Genomic DNA, 24,123 nt, shown 5'->3' on the forward strand with positions numbered 1-24,123 from the left:
CAATTAAGAATAATCCTAACAAAGTTGTATTATGTAGTATTAAACAGATTATTATGTAGTATTAAACAGATTATTAATTAGTGTATTATGTAGTATTAAACAGAATATAACCTATAAACACAGATAATTTTACTGGTGTGTAATTATTTAAAAATAATGAATTATTTTTTTGTCAAAGTGGTTTCTGAATAAAAAGGCAGTGTTTTTAGGGGATCTAGGCTTCTACAAAAAGTGCAAAGAGGGCGCATTTATTGGGATAAAAGGGCAAGTCGGGCGGGCCGCCCTTCAAAAAACGCTTAGGGAGAACAATAAATAATGCATAATTTATAATGCACTTATATAATACAACTAACGCTGAGTTTCGTGCTACAAATTTCACCTTATATATTACTTAAATTAAAGAATTTGCTAAGATAAGAAGTATGTTGAAAATTTGTTAGATTTCGTTCATTCTCCAGACAAAAGATTCAAATAGTGTAGACGAAAAACCCATCAAATGGGGATAAATCTATTGTTCATTCTATCTTCATGAACAATGAATCTTTTATGCCTTTATTTTATTTTCTGATCGAAAACTAAGAATCGTATTTTTCACAACGTGGTTTCAAGTTAGAGAAAAGAGGTGAAATAACTACTAAGAAAAAATTAAATTTAATGCGCACTTTCTAACTATTATTGGTGTTTTAAATATTTTTATAGAAGTCTTTTCTTTTTTTTTTTTTAATTTTCTTTTTTTTTTATAAACTTTCTAAACATATGTTTTTCCCACCAATTTATTTTCTTCATTTTGTTTTGCTTGTTTTTTTTTTTTTTGTTTATTAGAAAACTTTTTTTTTAATGAGTATGAGCACATGCTGTTTATTTACGGTTTAAAAAAAAACTAATAATATTCATTGGATTATAATTATTGATTTATGAACGACGTCAACTTATAATTTATGTAGGAAATTTTTATTATTTTAACTTAATCCTCTTAAATGATAGAAAATAAGGATTTTAGTATGAATGTAGTTGTTTTTACTGTTGAGTTTTAAAATTGGAGATGACGAACATTTAAAATGACCTAATCAATGATTTTTAAAATTAAATAATAATAATTGAAACATTAAATACTGTTTTAGGTTTTAATTTCCATGTATATATATGTAAATCTTTAAAATAATATAATTTTAATTCTTTTCTGATAAAAAAAATCTCATCAGCTCTTTGTCAATATCAGTTTTTCGAAGAAAAAAAAATACCCGTTTTAGATTCCAATTAGTGTATTGACAAAAATGTAAAAAACTAAAGCAAAAAGTTTTCAAAGAATGTTTAATAACTCAATTTAAATATCTAATACCATATTTACATTATCTTTTGTCAATATTAAATCTTCTAAAAAATATTTAATATTTAAATCTGGTGTAGTAAAGCTGTTTTTATGTTCAAAATTTAGATTAAAGTTACAGAATGAATCAAGAATAACTTTTCCTTTTTCTTTCTTTATTTGATCAGTTTTATTGGAAAAATATAAGGAATTTATTTTTTCAATAAATATTGGAAAAATATACGGAATTAATATTCAAATTTTAATAATTGCTACTGTTATCGTTTTGAGCTTTGTACTATTATTGAGAATAAATATGTAATTATATCTTGTATCAAATAGAATAAATCTTTAGTTTCATGCAAATAACTTTTAGCGAGTTTAGTTTTGATCTCTCTCTTGTAAGTAAATGAGGAATTCGTATCATAAATATTAAGAGTTGCTACTGTTATTATTTAGAGCAGGATACTATTGCTTTAATAGAAGGTTTAGATTTGATTTTTCTTCTGGAAGAAAATCAGGAATTTATATCCAGATATTAAGAGCTGCCACTGTTATCGCTTAGAGCTGGATAGTATTGCTAAAAGAAAATATGTAATTCTATATTATATCACACAGAATAAACCTTTAGTTTTACGTAAATAACTTTATTTGAATTTAGATTTTGTTTATCTTTTGGATGAAAATGAGGAATTTACATTCAAATATTATTTAGAGTTGCTACTATTATTGTTCAGAGTTCGATACTAATTCTATTTTGCATCACACTTCATAAACTTTTTTGTTTTACATAAATAACTTTTAGTGAGTTTAGTTTTGATCTCTCGCAATAAAATGAGGAATTTGTATCATAAATATTAAGAGTTGCTATTGTTATCATTTAGAGCTGCATACTATTGTTAATAGAAAATATATAACCCATTTTATATCCTATTGATTAAACCTTTAGTTTTACATAAATAACTTTTAGTGAGTTAAGATTTGATTTTTGTTCTGGAAGGAAATTTGGAATTTATATCCAAATATTAAGATTTGCCACTGTTATCGCTCAGAGCTGGATACTATTGCTAAAAGAAAATATGTAATTCTATATTATATCACACAGAATAAACTTTTATTTTTACGCAAATAACTTTATTTGAATGAAGATTTGGTTTATCTTTTGGAGGAAAATGAGGAATTTACATTCAAATATTATTTAGAGTTGCTACTATTATTGTTCAGAGTTCGGTACTAATTCTATTTTGTATCACACTTGATAAACTTTTTTGTTTTACATAAATAACTTTTAGTGAGTTTAGTTTTGATCTCTCGCAATAAAATGAGGAATTTGTATCATAAATATTAAGAGTTGCTATTGTTATCATTTAGAGCTGCATACTATTGTTAATAGAAAATATATAACCCATTTTATATCCTATTGATTAAACCTTTAGTTTTACATAAATAACTTTTAGTGAGTTAAGATTTGATTTTTGTTCTGGAAGGAAATTTGGAATTTATATCCAAATATTAAGATTTGCCACTGTTATCGCTCAGAGCTGGATACTATTGCTAAAAGAAAATATGTAATTCTATATTATATCACACAGAATAAACTTTTATTTTTACGCAAATAACTTTATTTGAATGAAGATTTGGTTTATCTTTTGGTGGAAAATGAGGAATTTACATTAAAATATTATTTAGAGTTGCTACTATTATTGTTCAGAGTTCGGTACTAATTCTATTTTGTATCACACTTGATAAACTTTTTTGTTTTACATAAATAACTTTTAGTGAGTTTAGTTTTGATCTCTCGCAATAAAATGAGGAATTTGTATCATAAATATTAAGAGTGCTATTGTTATCATTTAGAGCTGCATACTATTGTTAATAGAAAATATATAACCCATTTTATATCCTATTGATTAAACCTTTAGTTTTACATAAATAACTTTTAGTGAGTTAAGATTTGATTTTTGTTCTGGAAGGAAATTTGGAATTTATATCCAAATATTAAGATTTGCCACTGTTATCGCTCAGAGCTGGATACTATTGCTAAAAGAAAATATGTAATTCTATATTATATCACACAGAATAAACTTTTATTTTTACGCAAATAACTTTATTTGAATGAAGATTTGGTTTATCTTTTGGAGGAAAATGAGGAATTTACATTAAAATATTATTTAGAGTTGTGCTACTATTATTGTTCAGAGTTCGGTACTAATTCTATTTTGTATCACACTTGATAAACTTTTAGTTTTACATAAATAACTTTTAATGAGTTTAGATTTGATTTATCTCTTGGAAGGAAATGAGGAATTTATATCATAAATATTAAGAGTTGCTACAGTTATTATTTAGAGCTGGGTTCTATTGCTAATAGAAAATATATAACAAATTTTATATCACATTGATTAAACCTTTAGTTTTACATAAATAACTTTATTTGAATTTAGATTTGGTTTATCTTTTGGAAGAAAATGAGGAATTTACATTGAAATATTATTTAGAGTTGCTACTATTATTGTTCAGTGTTTTATACTAATTCTATTTTGTATCACACTTAATAAACTTTTAGTTTTACATAAATAACTTTTAATGAGTTTAGATTTGATCTATCTCTTGGAAGGAAATGAGGAATTTATATCCAAATATTAAGAGTTGCTGCTAATTATTATTTAGAGCTCGATACTAGTTCTATTTTGTACCACACATATTAAATCTTTAGTTTTATATAAATAACATCGAGTTTAGATTGTCCTTCTTTTGGTGAATTTTTCACATTCTTAGTTTTTCTAAGTAGCAGCTCAGTCGATTCACAAGCCTGGTATGTCGACGCTGTTTTTCCAAAAAGCTTAGTACATACTAAGGAAGATTAGAAGGAAAGCGTTAGAAAAGATAGTTCTTTCTCTCCAAAGCCGTTTTTTCCAATCCTCCTTCATTGAGTTGGACAAAAAGGAAAAAACCTGTTTCTACGCTCCGCCGAGAAACTCAGCTCTTACACGCAGTTCGTGGCCTTGTTTGTGCTCAAATTGATAAAAGCAGTGGCGAACGGAGGAGGGTATGTATGGGTGCACGCTTCCTAACTTTTGAGAGGCGGAGAGAGAAGGGGGGACAGCAAGTGGTGACGTCGATTTCTCTACTACCGATATCGAGAACGATTGCCTGCCTGAAATAGAGCAAATCGGTGTTGCTAATTTTTGGGGAAAAAGTCTTCTCGTGGACTGCTAAAGTTGGAGAAGGATATCTTCAAAATGGAGACTCTAAGTTTTATGACGTGTAGGACGTTTGTCTTTTTTTGTGTTTATCTTAGTTGTTTTTGTCTTAGCCTGTGTTAATATTCTGCGCACAAGTGTTGTATCTTAAACGCGCGTGGAGAAAATCTGTAATTTCTTAAAAAAATGGATGTCTTTCTTCTTTTTGTCGACTGCCTGGAAAAATATTAACTCTTTGTTGCCCATTGATTTCTTTTTGTTTTATTTGTTTAAATTACCTTCTGGTGTTTTGCAAGTTTAAATTTAAGATTATTTTAAAAGAAATTCAGAACTTTGCGTGCACATTTTCTATTAAAAATATGTTTAAGTTGCTTTCCAAATTTTGCACAGTTTCCATGCTATTGGTGTAAAATGATTTAAAATTTTGCAGTTTAAAGCAGAAAAAGACATATTTCTTTAAAGTAAACAAATCGAAAAACAACGTTCAGTCGAAAATGTTTTCTGGTATTAACTTTTGAAATAAACATGATATAGCAATTCTGATGAAAAAGTCTCTTGCAATGATATTAAAATTTTTTTAAATTTTATTTTTTCTTGTTTTTGCAATTTTAAATTTAAAATTATTTTTCTCATTTTAAAATTTTGCTTCCTCATTTTCTATTAAAAATGTATTATTGTCAACTTTCTTTAAAATAATTTGAAATTATATATTTTGGAAAAAGATCTTTTTTTTTAAGCAAACGATTCTGTAAATAACATTTAGTTAAAATCGTTTTCCTTTTTTTTTTGGCCATCTTTTGTAAGATGCTTCAATGCACTTTCTCATCAATCACTTTTGCATCAATACTCTTTTTGAATAAACATTCTTCCCAATAACATTTAAATGAATGTTTGTTTTTCTACTGTCTAAAAAAATACTCTTCTCTGATTTATTTATATCTTATTAGCTTAAATTTTATTTATTTATTTACTTTAATTTGCATTAACGTTCTTTTACATTTTCTATTAAGAATGCGTTAAAATTAACTTTCAAATTATTGTTGTAAAATTATCTGAACTAAGGAAAATAACACAATTTTTTAAATGAATGATTCTAATAACAGTTTTTAAACGTAATCGCATAATTGTTTTTTTTCTAACTGTGGTCTTTTGAATATAATATCCTTTTTTGATAAAATATTCGTGCAATATTTATATACTTATTTATTTTTTCACTGCACAGAAAACAGAGAGTGTAACTTTTCGTTGCCTGTTGATTTATTTTTATATCGCTGTTTTAAACTTCACTACTTTAAATTTCTGTTAAGTGATATTTTAATTTATTCTTCGTTAATTTTAAAAATATCTATCTTCTTTCACTATTAAACATAAGCTAAATTTATCTTTCAAATTTTGCATGACTTTCAAACTACTGTAAAATAATTTAAAAATTAAGTAGTTTACAGTGAAAGAAAATAACACAATATTTTAAGGAAATGATTCTCTGAATAGTGTTCATTCGAAATCGCTTTCCGTTTCTTCATTTGTCATACTTTTTAATGGAATATGATAATCAATAAATTTTTTGGATTAAAGACTCTTGCTCTGTAAAATTTTAGTTAATAAAAGAAAGTTTTAAGTTCTCAAAACTAGTTAACTACTTCCAATATTTTTTGAAGAACATTTCAACATTTCATGAGAACGCAATAGTTGTTAAGTTCTTGTCTAAAGATTTTCATCAATCCCTTGTCATTTAAAGACAGCTTTAAAATCTTGTACAATATAGATATATTTAATCATATCCGAATTTAAGATCAAAATATCTAGCTTTTATTTTTCTATAATAGTTAACTTGCTTTTTCTGTTTTATGAAAAAAAAAGTTTGCCACTAAATATTTATTTTTTAAAAGAATAATTTAAATTAATGTGTATTTATGAATAAATATATTTAGTTAGTCCATTTTTTTTTTTTTTTTTTTTGAAAAATGCTAGAAGATAACTTATCGTTGAATTGTTAGAAGTTTTTTAAATACCACTTGTCTAATATTTTTGACTAACTAGATTTCACTGTTACTTTTCATTTGAAGGAATATTTTTAAAACGAGTAAATATTTTTTACGAAGGAATACTTTTTAAACGAGATTTGTCTCTTGTTTGAATTGTAATTTAAAAAAATAAAATTGTGATTTTAGGGATCTGGTTAAGTTCCCGAAATTTCGAATTTCTGTGAAAAGTATGAGGTAACGTTTAATACTGTTTAAACATATATAATTTATTTTGCGATAGATATCTTAAATCTCATTCGATTTTATTTACAGTAAATCGATTGTTTATATTTTAATTTTTATTTCTAATGAAAGTGTAAGGCAACGTTTAATATTGTTTAAACATATATGCTTTTAAAGTTAAATATATTTTAATGTTTAACTAATTAGTAAATTTCAAAAATAAAATTGTAAAGCAAGTAGTTTTGGAATTTTTTACATAAAATTCTGGAAAAAATGGTAAAGGCAGGGAAATTTTACCCAGAACTTTACCTGATACCTTGTAAAATCATCTTTCATTTTAATGATTATAAAAGTTGATTGCTTTTGAATAATGTGTAGGCGTGTAACGCAACCACGCGCTGGATTTCCTCAGATGTGATGAAACATTGTCAGAGGGAGGGGTGATCGAGGGCACGGAACAGAGAGAAATTAGGGAGCTTAAGACAAAAGTAAAAAATTTTGCTACTGGCAGCGGGCAGGCATTTTTAATTTTGTGAATTTGTGGAAATACGGTCCTGATATTGCAAAAATTGCTGAAAACCTTTTCAAGAAGTTTTTTAATTGTAAATGGATTCAAGATTCTGCCTAACAATTGCTAATACTAAATTGGAGATGCAACATACAAATATTTGGTATTCAGCCTATAGGGGAGAGTCGGGTAGCCCCGCTCACTTAAGGAGTATTGCTTATATTTCTGTATAATACTGAGTAATAATCAACATTTTTGTATGTTTCTATTGTTTTATCATCTAATTAAATAATGCAAAAAGAATAAACCAAAAAAAGAATAGTTAAACTTAAAAAAATAGAAATTTAAAAAAACATGTTTTTCAGCTCTTTTCAAAATGTGTCGGGTAGCCCCGCCCAGTTACAAAAATTGTGTTTTTTGGCTATTTTTTCAGGTGTAAATGAGAATGACCAATGTATTGACAATAGATAAACCTCATTTATCATTTTTATCACAAAATTATTTTATTTATTACATATTTATATACTTTTAGTGAATTCTATCATTTAATAACGACAAATGTCATACTTTTTATCATTATTAATGTATATTAATATATTATAATATTAATATATATTTATATTAAATATTTAACGAAAATAATTTAATTTAAGTAACAATAATTAATAACTATAGTTGTTTTTCAATATAAACTTATTTGGTTGATCTCTTCTTATAAACTTAATATAAAATACTTCTTATAAAATTACAAATTCACTTTGTATTTTGATTGCATTCAAATGTTTCTGTAGATGGATTCGATCACAAATAAGTGAAAATAAATAAGTAAGCAAATAGCTTATCATGATATTTATGATTTCTTGATATTAAATTTAATTTGGATGTATCAATTACATTTTAAAAATGCTTAATTTTTCATTTTTAAATATATAAATTTATGTTTCATATAATATTAAAACATATATTTGTTGTTAAAAATGCATATAACATTCAAATTTGAAGCAATAAAATAATAATCTTTGCAACCGTACATTTATCGACGAAATAAAATTGGGCGGTGATACCCGACATTCATGTGAGCGGTGCTACCCGAAATCCAATTTTTTTGTAAATTTGTAATTACTCGAACAATTTTTTACATACAAACTTCTTTCTTTGTGCAAATTAAACTTAAGACTACATACTTTAATGCTGTATGTATAGAAAAAATTATTTCTTTAGTGTTAAAATGAAGTTTAATCGAAACATTCAACCAATTTTTCTTAATTTCATGACTACTGTATTCAACATATTTTCAAAACTATTGTTTACCATGTTACCAGCTGCATAAATACTTGAAACTTTGAAAATAATCTTTTTTTAATATAACAATTAATGTCCGATGGCCCATTGACTTGAAAAAATATTCTATACATATGAAATTGACAGTGGGCGGGGGTACCCGCTGGGCGGTGCTACCCGACTCTCCCCTACTCCTCAACACAGAATATTAATTTCGGACGAATAATGGAAACAAAATCACTCACATTTTTACTAATTTCAATTGACATATTTTAAATAACACAACTTAGTAATGTATCACTTTTGATGTGTTACGCATTAAGTGAACTTAAACAATTCTTAAATTTATAATATTTTTTTTATAAAAAATTGCCAGAAATTAATTTTTATTTACATAATATTCTTTTAATTAATTTTATGAATAAATATAAAATGATCAATTATTTATTTACAAAAAAATTATGATTTAATATTTATATGAATGCGCACACGATGTTTGTAAAAGTAGAAATATTTTCTTAGAATACCACATTTGGAATTTAAACTTAGGGAAACTTAGTTTGTCTCGAACTGTCTTTCTCCCCCCCCCCCCGGAAGGGTTTATTAGATTAACAAAACAATAATGAAGCTAAACAAATCTGTGAAGGGTCCGATTGAAAGATAAATTATTTTGTGAAGGGTCCGTTTTTATGAAAAGATATTTTGTGAAGGGTTCGTTAACGGACCCAAATTTCTTCTAAACAGACTTCTGATTCCTAAAATGGAGAAAAATTTAAAAAGCGTGGAGTAATTTTCAGAATTTAATAAAACATTCATAATAATTCTAAAATGAAAAAAAAAATTATGAAATGTACATGGCAATTGAGTGATGTTTGGCTGACATTTTTTTAACCGCCACCTGTTATAGTTAGCCGTCCTTTGATTGATGGCGATAGTTAATTTTTCCATGTATCAGAGAGAACAGAATTTTTATCAATCTGGAAAAATGAGTATTTTTATTAAAGCAGGATTATATTATTAAATCTGGATCAGGATTTTTATTAAACCCGGATATCAAGGAACCTAATAAAAAAATCCAAAAGTCCGATTTTTTTAGTTACCTAAAAGTTCGAATCTTCTTTTTATAAATATAAAATACTATTTTTAAATTATAAAATATTTTTTCCAAAAAGTTGGTCTTGTAATAATTTTTTAGTAACATATTTTCTACTCTAATAGTTTTTTATAGCATATTTTATAAGTTTGTTTGTTAATATATTTCATAAGAAAAAGGCATGACTGAAAAATTTATTATAGAATTTAAGCCACCATTTACTAAGTCTGGGAAATTTGATAAAATCCTTCTGAAATAATTGGATAAAAGTCGGAGAATTTTCTTCTGAGTGTTTGTGGCTATCCTAAGTAGGAAAATATTACAAAGAAATAAAAACAACACACACTTAACTCTACAAACCAAGTAAGAATAGATCCTTAAACATAGCAATGTATTATTCAAAACAATACGAAAGAGTTCTATTGAAATGTTTTGTTCTTAATTTGTGTGCTATAACTTTGATAAAAGTGTGATGTTCATCGTTTGGGATTCAAGCTTAATTTTAATAACTGATAATAATTGAAACTGGTATATTTAACGTTGTGATTAAAAGCAATGTTTTATTACAAATCTTTATTTTGAATATCGAATTCAAAGAAATTATTTTTCTAAACTCTTTTTTTTTTTTTTTTTTTTTTTTTTTTTTTTTTTTTTTTAAATACCTCTCTTTCTTTTTTTTTTTTTTTTTTTTTTTTTTTTTTTTTTTTTTTTTAAATACCTCTCTTTCTCAATAAAAAGTCTATTCGGTGAAAATACAGAAACAATGAATTTAGCCTTTGAAACAAGTTTTTAAGATTGATCCTTACCACATTTTTTTTTTTTTTTATCTTAGCTTTATTTTTTTTAACGGGGGAGAGGGTTTTGTGCCACACATTTTTTAGTGTGTTTAAATTAACCATTTTTTCTCCATGAAAATTAAAAAAATATATGGTTAATTTCAAACATTTTTTTTTTCCTTTTAGCTAAATTTTTTAAATTTGCAATTATATATTTTATAAATTTGTTATTTAATTTATGTATTCTCAGTCCTAATTCAAAAATAATCTTCATTCTTTTCAAATAAAGTGAAAATATAAAAGTAACAATTAAAAAAAAATTAAATTTATCGAATTTCTTAAAATATTAAAATAAATGCAGTTTGTTTAACGTTAAGTAGTAAAATAAAATTCAATTTTATAATTATAAAATGAACTACTTAAATATTATAATCAAATTTTAGAAATAAAATTCAATTAGCGGATCACACACCGTGACTACATTAGAAATCACGTAGCAGTCACAATTAAAAATTAAGTATTAATTTTCACTATTAAATGCTTTGCAGTATGAATATTAAAATGAAATTCTTATGTAATAAGATGAAGGTATTTTTAATGTAGATTTCAGTTTTACATAAACACAAAATAATTTTTTAACACTAATTTATGAAATAAACTTAAGAATTTATTCTATCTGTTCGTAATTATTAACTCTGGTTAATTTATTTTCCATCAGAGATTTCTATAAACTAAAAATAACATCCTTAATTTATCTAGATAGGTCTACATATTTATTTTAAGATTTAGGATGAAGCAAATCCTATTTAAAATTGAATTATTATAATAGCTTGCATAAATTTTAAAACTGTTTATAAAAATTAAATAAATTGGATATAAATTTAATTCTTTCATATTTAAATTACTCTTATTGCTATACAACATTCGTCATTTTTAGTTTTTTTCCCTTTTATCAGTTTCTTATGTTTTTATTACTCCAGTTTCTTCCAGCATCCTGCGAGAAAAAGATTTCTGTCAGAAAAAATCCCATACCTGTCATGATAACAATTGTTAAATTTTAATCTCTAAATCTTAATAACATTAAAAAATCCCTAACCTATCATGATAACAATTGTTAAACTTTAATCTCTTAATCTTAATAATATTAAAAAATCCCTAACCTATCATGATAACAATTGTTAAATTTTAATCTCTTAATCTTAATAACGTTAAATTTTTCATATAATTTCATAATTTTTTCAAAAAATGTTTTTAAGTGCTAGCTAGCAATTGTAGAAATGGCAAAATTTAACGAAACTTTTCTTAATTCTTCATATCCCTTTTCAGTAAACATTAATTTTTTTCCATTAGTACATATTTCGAACGATTTCTTATGTGAGGTGACACTATCGCTGGTATAGATTAATCAAAACAACTTCCGGGAATTAAATTTCCCTTTAATGCAACCTATGATAAATATTCATTCAATTTCATTATATATTCATGTTAATTTTGGTTTTATTTTAAGCTATAATGTAATGATATGGTCTTAATTTTTATTTTGTTGTGTGCATAAAATAGAAATCTAAACTACTGTAATTAATTTCTTATTATACTCATAATGTTGATTTATGGGCAGGAGGAAAATATAGACAAAGAAAGATAATGGATTATGTTACCACTCTTTCCTCTATATCAGCAAGTATTGCATATTGTCAGTTACTAAAATGCTTTGAATTGACTAATCTAAAAACATCAAACCTTTTTATCTTGAAAAAATAAATAGATAAATAGACTTATAAAAACTTTTGTGATAAGATATCAGTGTTTGTTTAATTCTATAAATTAGATTTTCCAAACAAAAATTTTGTAGTTTTACTTCAAAAATTTTAAATTTTTTTTTCTAGTAATTTGTTGAAATAGCAAATTTTTTTTTAATAACTAATAATTTTATTCGTAAAAGGATGTCATTTGTGTCATAAATTTCATCATTCTGAAAATAGCTCGAAATGAGAAGTCTTTTTCTTTCCATTCCTCGTGCACGCATACGAATATTTTCCAAACTATATTGGCTTCATGTCTTGCATGTAATTATATTTATTAGAAAACATGTAAATATATAACATTTTCTGCACATTGTTTATTCGATAAAAAAAAAAAAGTTATTTTCCTTTACTTATTTGGAGACTTACGGAGAAGTTGCTCAATAGGAGCTTCATTTTTCATTTACATCAAAGTTGAAACGGGGTCGACAGGAGAAAGGGGTCCTCTTTAATGTCTACCTGAGTTTTATTTTGACCTTCAGGTGACCTTCTGTCTATAGTGAATAACGGAATCGTATTGCCCTGAGAGTCTTGAGGGGAAGTGCCTGTATCTTGGGGATCGCGATTGATTGTTGCTTAAATATTCTTTTTAAATTTATAGTAGTGTGTTCTTATGTTTGGTATTGTTGAAAAAGTATAAATTATTTTTTTTTTCTATTTTTCATTACTAATTCTTTGTTATATTATAATTTTTAGAAGGGGCAATTTTCTAATGATAATAATTATTATAATGACAGCTTTTTTGTACGTAATTTTATATGTTTGCACAATGTGCAAAAAATTATTATTATTTTAAATTTTAATGAAATTTCGTAAAAATTTTCGTTTTGATTTGCGTGCGAATACCAAACTAAAAAAATTTGTATTTTATTTTAAATGCACTTTCTTAAACATCAGTTGAAAGAAAAGAAGAGAAAATCGATAAATATATTTTTAAAAAAAATGCATGCATAGCTTAAGTAATTGTTTTTGGCCGAAAGCTTACGATGAGTAAAATCTCCATTCGTACACTCCTAAATTTGATTTGAAAATAAGATTGATTTTTTTATTGATTTATTTACTTTTTTTATGAATGTTGCGAAAATAGTCAAACAATTTGAAAATTGTTTGACTATTGTAAACTATGAATAATTGTAACTACAAATTGTAAACTATGATTACAAAATAGGGACTTACAAATAATAAATTCGTCATTAATACATAGAAATCGTGCAAAAACTTTTAATATTTTTTTCTCGTTTAGGGTAGGGAATTTTTAAGAATTTTTGAAAATTCTTTATCGCGATAAATTTAAATTATCAGAAACAAACTTATTCTCAAGACCCCAGTAATTAAATTCTATGTAAAAATAGATTGATCAATGTAATTATCGCTTTATTAAGATTCGATACCATTTCTGGTTTCTTAAAATTTATGTTGAAAATGGCTATGTTTAATGGCATAGGTCAAAATGAGAAAAGTCTATGATCTCATTAAAAGTATTTACTCAAATATTTATAACCACGTGAACAAAAATTCATGAGTAAAATTAAATATAAATTTATCACAAATTTAATTGATTACACTTGAACGTTTTACAGCTTTTGACTGAACTATTAAAATTAAGCTCAGAAAATTATTGTAACTATTGAAAAACTGAGCTTTAACTTCTTGTAAGCAGGGCCCTGATTATCGCCTAAGCCCAATAGGCATGGGCTTTGGGCCCACAATTTCTGAGGGGCCTCAAAAATCAGTAAAGAGTCTAATGAAAGGTGGACTAGTTTTGTGTTGGTTTAAGTACTAAATAAAAATACTTACAGCTTACAATAAAAAATAATTCAGCTAATCAGTGACTTTTAGCAAAAATCACTGATTTCAATTGTTTGTGATCATCAAACTATTTTTATTTTGACATAACATTGTTTTGTTGTTTTATATTTTGCTTTAATTTATAGATACGTAAACTTTATCTCAAAAAAATTATCTTCATTTGTCTGCTTTCAAAATTTCGTATAATGTTTCTCTTGAAACATGCAGATCAATAGATTCTTTTTTATTGTTAGGACTACTCTTGAGTAATTTAATTTCAAAAATGGCCCTTGGGCCGGAATTTGTCTTGATCGGTTCCTGCTTGTAAATAACATGTATATGTGCGTGGGAGACATTGGTTTCCTGTATTTGTTTTGCCCAATTTCCATACAATAAATATATAACAAATGAATAATAATAATAATAATAATAATAACGCGAATAAACGTTTTAATTAAACATTTATTCAGTAATAATATCAATACTTTCCTAGCATTCGGGGTTAATTTTTTTCTTAAGTACAAATCGAAGTTTATTTTATGACATTAGCGTCACAGGAGAAGGTAATTTTATATTTTCTGCTTCTTTCAAGTATTACACAGTTAGAAAATGAAAATAACTCCCTTGGAAATAAGACTTAGACGAAAAAATATAATAGCGGGAAAAGGATCCTTAAAGCTTAGACTAGAAAATATAATAGCGGGAAAAGGATCCTTAAAACTTAGAAGAGAAAATATGATAGCGGGAAAAGGATCCTTAAAGCTAATAATAATAATTTGACGAACGAACCACGAGAAAATATAATAGAAAATAGACCACGAGAAAATATAATAGCGAGAAAAAGATCCTAAAAGCTTAGACGCGAAGGTTGGCAATTTATAACGAAATTATGATAAAGCAAAAAACTCCTGTGAAGAAGTTCTGCTTCGTCCGTCGGTAGGAGATAAGACGTAAAGAGCGTCGTGGCATAGTGACGTCATCAACAAGCCGAGAAACTCCCGGCTGTGAAAATGTCTTCCTTCCTCCTGATTATGTTGTGAGACAGGTTTCTGTTGCTACTCTCTTCATCTATGAGGATGATGGCAGGAAAACTATATGCAGCATAGTGTTGTATTCAATCTTTTCATTGGAACTTTGCTCAATAGCACAGGCAAGCTACATTATGAGACATATCTTAAAATAATGGACTTTATTATTACTTTAATGGGTCATGTCCATGACACGGCGCTTTAGGAGTTCGCTCCAAACTGTTTCGACGATGCCGTTCGAAAACAAACTGAAAAGTGTAAGAGGTTTTCATCTTAAGAGAAGAGTGGAGATATTTTTTCCTTCTTTTTTTGTTATAAATCAACCATTTTGTATGGAATTCAAATGTTTAGAAAGTAAACTTATAAAAATATTTTCCAACTTAGCAAAGACAATATTTTTTGTCTTTTCCCTCCCATCAAAATAAAAGTTTATATAAAATATACATTTAGAACTTGGGAATCTGATTGTTGTGTTTAAAGTAGAACGATCAAACCGCATTCATTAGGAATGTTTCCTAAGTTTGAAAAAACGTGAATTACATTTTATTAATCTTTCAGATTTTAACTCTCTTTTTTATTGTAATTATTTAAAATACTGATAAAGGAATCATTATAAAATAAAAAAAATAATGACGTCACCTGAAAATTATGAATTGAATCAATCGAAAAACAAACAGTCAAACAATTAACTAGTGATAAGAGTTAAATGATTAACTTCTCAAACGTTGAAAAAATATGCAGCGGGCTCCAAAAGTTCCGTGTCGTCTATTTCTAATTTAAGGCTTAATCCTTGTTCCTTAATGCTTCGTTTTAACGTATAGGCTAACTCTACATCGACATATATTTTATAGAAAATATTTTTATATAATATAATTTATTATGAAATACCTTAATATAGTTTTTATATTATACTAGCCGCTAAAGGCGGCCAGCTGTCCGCCACGCTAACGGTTTTCACAAATAAAGCTTTTTAAAACATAGCAGGAAATCTGAAAATTAGTGGACAATTAAAGTGTTCCTGTCCTGCAATTTCATATCCAGTTCTGTTGCAGATGTGTTATAGCTCTTGAGGATGTTTGAAGATGTAACTTTGGTATGGTAACATAAGGCCTATGGTAACCTAAGGCCTATGGTAATCTAACCTATAATATAAATATCAGGTGGAGACTTGATTTTTTTAAATTTTTTTTTAAAAAGGCCTCAGAAATTGTAAAAGCATAATACAAAAGTTGCTTTCGAAATCATCATTAGGTGAAAACCTCTTCTAATCTTTGACGTTTCTCTGATACTTCTTGGGCTCTAGAATTGCTTGTCGAAATTCGGTCATGTTCCATCCTTCTTCGACGTTCCACAGATGTTTCTTGGGCCCTTCTTCTTCTTTGAGAATCTCTTAATATCCTTTTCTTTGACAAAATACAAAGTTTTTTGGAAGGCGATTCTGCCATGTCATGTCAGTAATCGGGTTTTTAAGAAGTCAACGAATACTTTAGAACATACTATGAAAGCAAATCATGAAGCTTCAGTATTAAAATCTAAGTGCTTACCTGCAAACTGAAACTTTCTGAAATAACTAATTACATTTAATAAAAACTGTTAAAATAAAGAATAGAAAAACCAAAGAGATCCAAGGTAAGTGTGATCGTTCCTTCAAAAACAATTAAATTCCTATTTTATATATTATATGGCTACAACGCTCAAGAAAAAAAACTAAAATGCTAAATACATGAAAAGAACACAAAAACGGGGGAAAATATACTTGAGGGTGCCCCTTGGCGAAATCGGCGACTTATGTTTGGCGTCTTACTTGGTTGCCAGAACTCCGTGGTAACAGGAATAGCGGCCAAAACATAGTGATATTTCAATGAAACAATTGAAAATTCAAGCAAAGCTTTTTAAAATTGCAGTGAACAGAATAGAATCAAAATTAATAAACCCACTATAATGCATTTTGAATCGAAACAAAAATTAATGGAGTAAGCACAGAAAGAAAAAGAGAAAAATAACTCACTTCTTCATTAAGCTTGAATATCTTCAGATTTTGGTGCACAGAATTCTCTAATTGCAGTTAGGTACTGTCTAAACTACGATCCCTTTCTAATAGATCTTTTTATGTTGGGAGCATTTGAACCTTTCACACGACCCATTCAAATCCATCTGATCAATCTTTACGTTCAACCAGAGACATCTTTCCCACAAACAGGACATTTATATCTATTACTAATTAAACCTTCATTCATACACCAGTCAATCACTACTTTTTTTCCTTTGTTATTCAAATCGTACAGAAACTTAAGATTTGTCTTATTGACAGTATTCATTTTTAGTACCAGAAGCAAAAGTAACCTTACCAGCCAGTATCCAAAGTAGAACTAACGGATCTCTGAAATTACATTTAAAAACAACGCTAAATTCTTAACCAATCAGAATCACGATTAAAATCTAAACCAATCAGAATAACGATTGGTTTTCAACATCGCCCAGCTTGGCGATCAACCTCGATCACAACTTGGCGGGGGCACCCTCAAATATAGTCTACCCCAAAAACGAATTAATTTTTTATGATATCAATTTCTATTTCTATATAATTTTTTATGGTATCAATTTCTATTTCTACATTGCTACAAAAATTATCGTCTTCGCTTAAGAAAAAAAAATAGAGCGTGGAAAGAAGAAGAAAAACTTATAATAACAATTATGAACATCGACAAATAAATCAAAGCAAAGCGTTCTATTTACGTATGGAATGTGTTGCCACATTTTTAATACAAAAGTTAAACTTTTCTCCACTTTGATAAATGTAAACAAATGCGAACCTTACAATTAAATTATTAATTCCTTCGTATATTATTGGTTTAAGTTGTCGAAAATTAATATTTCAATTGTAAGGTTCGCATTAGCATACATTTATAAGAGTGGGGAAAAGTATATGCATTTTTTAATAGTTTTTTGAATATGGCTCTTTGAAGACGAAAAAGCAGACGAAAAGCATAGACTTACAAAATGACTGATAACTAAATAACTAATCAAAATTTTTGAAAAAGAAAAAAAATACTTCTTCATTATGTCAAAACACAATTATGTGCCGAGTTTCGTGCCTTGGCGAGGCTTCTGGGGCGATATATTGTGATTACAGACAGACAGACACACACACACACAGCCGCTTTTATTATTATGTATAGATTAATTTCTCCTCAAAGGGTTCATTTCATATATATTTTTTTAATCATAAATTACGTGCTTTAATTTTTACTTTTGGATAAAGATCTAAAAATTGCTTTAAAGTCTAGTTGCATTCGAAGTAGTTTTAGGCTTTTTCAAAAACACTTTGTGCCGCTCGTTAATATTAATAGTTCCTTTAGTGGGCGTTTTCTCAAAACTGCTAATTTCAATAGAAAAGGAAAAATTTTTCTAAAGCTACTGCTCTAATATACCTTAATTTTGTTATGCATATTTTTTAAATTATTTACATTAATTTTTGGCCATATACTTATTTGAAAAGAAATTTATTTACAAAATTGTTTTTTTTTCCCTTAAAAATATCCCAATCAATAGGATTCACCAGCAATGAAAATTTAGTGTTTCAATAGGACCACCTAAGTATTCATTTAGTTGTCTAAAAACTTAATATGGTAGACAAACGTGGAAAAAACTAATCGAACTTAATATATTCATGTTATGTTGCGCTACAAAGTTATTAATTGACATCGATAACACCATAAAGCTAATTAGGTTCATTTACCCATAATGATTAAAGATTAGTATTCATTAATAAATAATTGAAAAAAAAGATAAATTAATATTAGTAAATAGATTCAACATAGAGATTAAAATGTTGACACCAAATAAATGATGAAAACAGAGAAAATAAGAACTAAAAAAATTAATTATCCAAAAATGATAAAATTAAAAAAAAAAGTCTTTTCTAAAAGAGAGAAAAAAAATTATTTTATTGATAAGCATTTATACTGTCAGTACTTGAGTGCGGAGGGAGCACAGTACAAAATGCAAATTTGAGATATCAACATTTAAATTTAAAATTTTTTGCATCATACACTTTCAGTTAGTCCTTCTGAATACCACTCATTTGAATTATAGACATTTCAAGTCCTATCCACGTGTAGAAAAATAAAATTAGTGCAATATTATTTTTAAATAAATGGAATTCGATGCAAAAAACTATTTTGTAAATTCCAAACATAATTCAAATTTGGGAAATAATATTACATATTATTTAAAATATATATTTGTGAAATAATCTATTACATATATTTTACAAATTTGTCGCCCATGCGTATGATTTAACGACATTTGTAGAAAATTTGGCGACAATTTTCGCCATACTGGCTTGAACGCTATTTATTCTTTAAAAAGAAAAAAAAGCTATTGTTAAATTTTTGATAAAATAATCTTATTTCTCGGAAAAATTTCCAGCTCGTCCAGCTCGTGTGTGTTGCCAATTTTTAGAAAATTGTATTTTTTTTAACATTATGGGTATAGAGATTCTGCTGCATGAAATCATTTTCTAAAAGTTGATATTACCTGATGTTTAGTGTTAAAATATTGACAAATTCTTCAATCGCATTTTTTTAAAATAGCTTTTATTATATAAATTTAGCTTTTAAAGTTGTTGTTCCTTAATCTTAAAATATTTGTCAACTCTACATTCAAATTTATTATTTAAAACTTTCTTAAAGTAATGCATCTTAAAACTTTCTTAAAATAATGAATTTTAAAACTTTCTTAAAATAATGCATTTTAGTAGATGTCTTTAAATATTTGTTGTTTTGTTGAATTTCTTCTTTTAAGCTGATGTTGTCTATAGTTTAATGTTAAAATCTGAGCTAAGTCTGCATTCAGTTACTACAGCTAAATCTACATTCACCTTTTTTTAAAAAAAAATTATCTTAAAATAACTGTATGTAACATATAAAGCGGTTGTTCTTCATTGTATAATGTTATAATGTTGGTTTATTCTTCATTTTCATAAAAAAATGTTTCAATTATTTTTATATATAACCATTGTTCTTTCATATTTTAAGCATTTTACAACTACTGCACAGAAATACATAATCCATTAGCTATCTGTATGTTTTACATTATTCGTAAGCAGATGCTCTAACCATTTTTTTTCAATGTTGAAATATAAAAAGAGTGCATTCATATTCTCTGTAATGAATAATATGTTGAGGTCAGCGCTTTAATTTTGCAATCAAAGTAAAAACATTTTTTATCAAAACAGTGTGGGACATATTAATTGAATAACTAAGATAAGAGTTAAAATTTTAACTGTTAAAAAAATACGCCATTTTCAGCATCAGTTTACAAAGAAATTGGGCAGGCTTCGTTGTTGTCCTGTTTCTGATTTTTTTTAAAAGAAATATATATATATGTCTTTATTTTTCCTGTTTTTTTAGCGGTCCTAATATTCCTGTTTTATTTTATTATTATTATTTAGTGTTAAGAATTTCGATGAACGCTGGATTTTAAAAGAAACATCTGAATTAAAATTAATTTTACTAGAAGAGGAATAAAAACTGGACTTCTCAACATGAAAAGTAGTGAAAGCTAGTAGTTCAAAAAGTAAAATCCGAAATTTTTTTCGGATGAAAAGGAGTTAGCGACAGTTTCTTTATCTTCCCATTTTCCTTAGCAGAATGAATTCTTGTTGAATCAGTATTGAAACTAAAATTTTCTATTTTATTTATTTTATTTTATATTTCAATTTTGCATATTGTTTGTTGAAAATAAAAAATCCGAGCTAAAAATATGAATTAATAAAATCATATTGCAGTCAATCCTTTTAAAGATTATAGTTTTATTTTAAACAAGCCGCCAAAAGCGGCCAGCTGTCCGCCACGCTAAAGGTTTTCACAATTAAAGTTTTTTAAAACATAGCAGGAAATCTGAAGATTAGTGGACAATTTAAGTGTTCCTGTCCTGCAATTTTGTCTTCATATCCAGTTCTGCTGCAGATGTGTTGTAGCTCTTGAGGATGTTTGAAGATGTAATTTTGCTATGGTAACCTAAGGCTTATGGTAACCTAACCTATAATATAACTATCAGGTGGATACTTTTTTTTTTTTTTTAAAGGCCTCAGAAATTGTAAAAGCATACAAAAGTTGCTTTCGAAATCATCATTGGCCAACAGCTGAAAACCTCTTCTAATCTTCTTTGACGTTTCTCTGATACTTCTTGGCTCTAGAATTGCTTGTCGAAATTCGGTCATGTTCCATCCTTCTTTGACGTTCCACAGACGTTTCTTTGGCCCGTCTTCTTCTTTGAGAATCTCTTAATGTCTTTTTCTTTGACAAAATACAAAGTTGTTTGGAAGGTGGTTCTGCTATGTCAGTAATCGGGTTCTTAAGAAGTCAACTAATACTTTAGAACAACAATTACTATGAAAGCAAATCATGAAACTTCAATAAAATCTAAGTGCTTACCTGCAAACTGAAACTTTCTGAAAATAACTAATTACATTTAATAAAAACTGTTAAAATAAAGAACAGAAAAACCAAAGAGATCCAAAGTAAGTGTGATCGTTCCTTCAAAAGCAATTAAATTCCTATTTTACATATTATATGGCTACAACACTTAAGAAAAAAGAACTAAAATGCTAAATACATGAAAAGAACACGAAAACGAATTAATTTTTTATGGTATCAATTTCTATTTCTATATCGCTACAAAAATTATTGTCTTCGCTTAAGAAAAAAAAAAAAAATAGAGCGTGGAAAGAAGAAGAAAAAATTATTATAACAATTGGGTATACTATAGCCTACGTCACAGGTTGTGTTATTCCTACTAAATTTAACCCATGAACGGCATTTTCTGCGAGCCTAACTTCAAGCCACAAATAAACAAACGAAGTGTTTGATCGTTTAAATAGCTGCTCGCCAGATTTTATTGCATTATAAAGAAAAGTAATTGATATTCAATTTTTGATTAATAATTGATTTATGTGGATAGTGGCATAGAATTTAGCATTGCGTCATGGTAAATGTTATTCCTACTAAGTGGAAGTAATTGAGTTTTTTTTATGTTGTACCCAATTATGAACAGCGACAAATATATCAAAGCGAAGCGTTCTATTTACGCATCGAATATGTTGCCACATTTTTAATACCCAAGTTAAACTTTTCTCCACTTTGATAAATGTAAACTAATGCGAACCTTACAATTAAATTATTAATTCCTTCGTATATTATTGGTTCAAGTTGTCGAAAATTAATATTTCAATTGTAATGTTCGCATTAGCATACCTTTATAAGAGTGGAGAAAAATATGTGCATTTTTTAATAGTTTTTCGAATATGGAAGACGAAAAAGCATAGATTTTCTTACAAAATGACTGATAACTAAAGAACTAATCCAAATTTTTGAAAAAGAAAAAAAATACTTCTTCATTATGTCAAAACACAATTATGTGCCGAGTTTCGTGCCTGGGCGAGGCTTCTGGGGCGATATATTGTGATTACAGACAGACACACACACAGGCGCGTTTATTATTATGTATAGATAAGTTGTGAACTTCGTCATATAAATTCGAGGTTATTCAATAATTTTTGCTTGTATAAGTTTTGGGTATGCGCTTCAAATCTTGCCTAAACGTTTTGGAATGCTTATTTCATCTTTTTATTTTATTTAATAATGATAACTTAATAATTCTTAAAAATCACAAGCATACGATAAAATTTAGAGAACATCTACGAATCACACCCCTTTTCTGACTTATAATCTTGCTTCAGTCGTTTGGTCATCCTTTGGAAAAGAAACTCGGCAATTATGCGTCGACCTTATTATGACCGATCGCTTTTTAGAAAATGATGTAGTAGTTTTTTTTTTCTCTTGTCCATCAAATTGCAGTGAAAGCATTGTTTTTCATTTAATTTATTCCATGTTTTTATTTCATTCCTTGCATATTATTTGAATATGTTTAAGCTTTCGCGAAATCGCACCGTTTTTTAAATCATTTCTGATCAGTGTATTTTATTATTATTTTTTTTTATATTCCAACGTTAATTGTTACCCACGTTTTTTTTTTTTCCTGTTGTGGAGAACTGAAAAAATATGCCTTACAGAGTATCTAGAGCCATCGAGTATATCCTACAGAGCGACGCATAATCAATGACGAAGTTGACAAAATGCTGAAACGGGACATCATTCGACCATCAGAGAGTCCGTGGTCGTCTCCGGTTGTGCTAGTTTGTAAGAAAGATGGAAGCTGGCGATTTTGCGTTGATTATCGTCGCCTCAACAAGGTCACCAAAAAAGACGTTTATCGTTTGCCCAGAATAGACGATACTCTAGACTGTCTTAAAGGGGCCCAATACTTTACATCGATGGATCTGCACTCTGGTTATTTGCAAATAGAAGTGGACGAGGCTGATCGAGAAAAAACAGCGTTCGTCACTAGTGAAGGGCTATATGAATTCCAGGTAATGCCTTTCGGATTATGTAATGCTCCTGCAACGTTCGAGAGAACTATGGATAACTTATTACGTCACCTAAAATGGAAAATGTGCCTTTGTTATTTAGACGATATAGTTGTGTATTCGCACACATTTCCCGAACACCTTCGGCGGTTACGCTGCGTGCTATCCTGCATTCAAGAAGCCGGACTTACTTTAAATCCCAAAAAGTGCCAATTTGGCGCTAACGAAATCAAAATACTTGGGCATCTTGTATCCGGACGAGGAGTAAAACCTGATCCAGATAAAGTCGCAGCTGTACAAAATTTCCCTACACCGAAGACTGTGCATGATGTCAGAAGTTTTCTGGGTCTGTGTTCTTACTACAGACGATTCATCCCAAAATTTTGTTTCCGTGCTAATCCCCTTCAAGAGCTTTTAAAGGGAGACTCAAGATTCTGCTGGGATCAGGCCCACATAGATTCATTTAATGACCTCAAATCGGCGCTGACTTCACGACCTGTTTTGGCATTATTCGATGAAAACGCACCCACCGAACTGCATACCGACGCCAGTGGATACGGTATAGGAGCCGTGTTGGTCCAGCAACAAGACGAAGAAGAAAGAGTCGTCGCATATGCTTCGAGGACCCTATCTAAAGCCGAGAGAAATTATTCGACCACTGAACGTGAATGTCTGGCAGCTATATGGGCAATAGGGAAAT

General features: G+C 27.8%; 1 protein-coding gene across 6 annotated transcripts in view; it reads left to right on the forward strand.

The window, feature by feature from the left end:
* LOC107436364 (uncharacterized) overlaps positions 1–24,123 on the forward strand; it is a 59,466-nt gene that overhangs the window by 21,890 nt on the left and 13,453 nt on the right. Inside the window, exon 1 of one of the 6 annotated variants that reach the window (XM_043055308.3) lies at positions 4,161–4,573. The exons of the other annotated variants lie outside the window; for them this stretch is intronic. The gene's annotated coding sequence lies outside the window, so the exon portion shown is untranslated. Of the gene's footprint in view, positions 1–4,160; positions 4,574–24,123 lie in introns of those variants that run through there. 6 annotated transcript variants of the gene reach the window in all.

Source organism: Parasteatoda tepidariorum, chromosome 4 (assembly GCF_982258835.1).
Source record: "Parasteatoda tepidariorum strain Cologne lab strain chromosome 4, Ptep-v5.0, whole genome shotgun sequence".
Classification (NCBI taxonomy): Eukaryota; Metazoa; Arthropoda; class Arachnida; order Araneae; family Theridiidae; genus Parasteatoda; species Parasteatoda tepidariorum.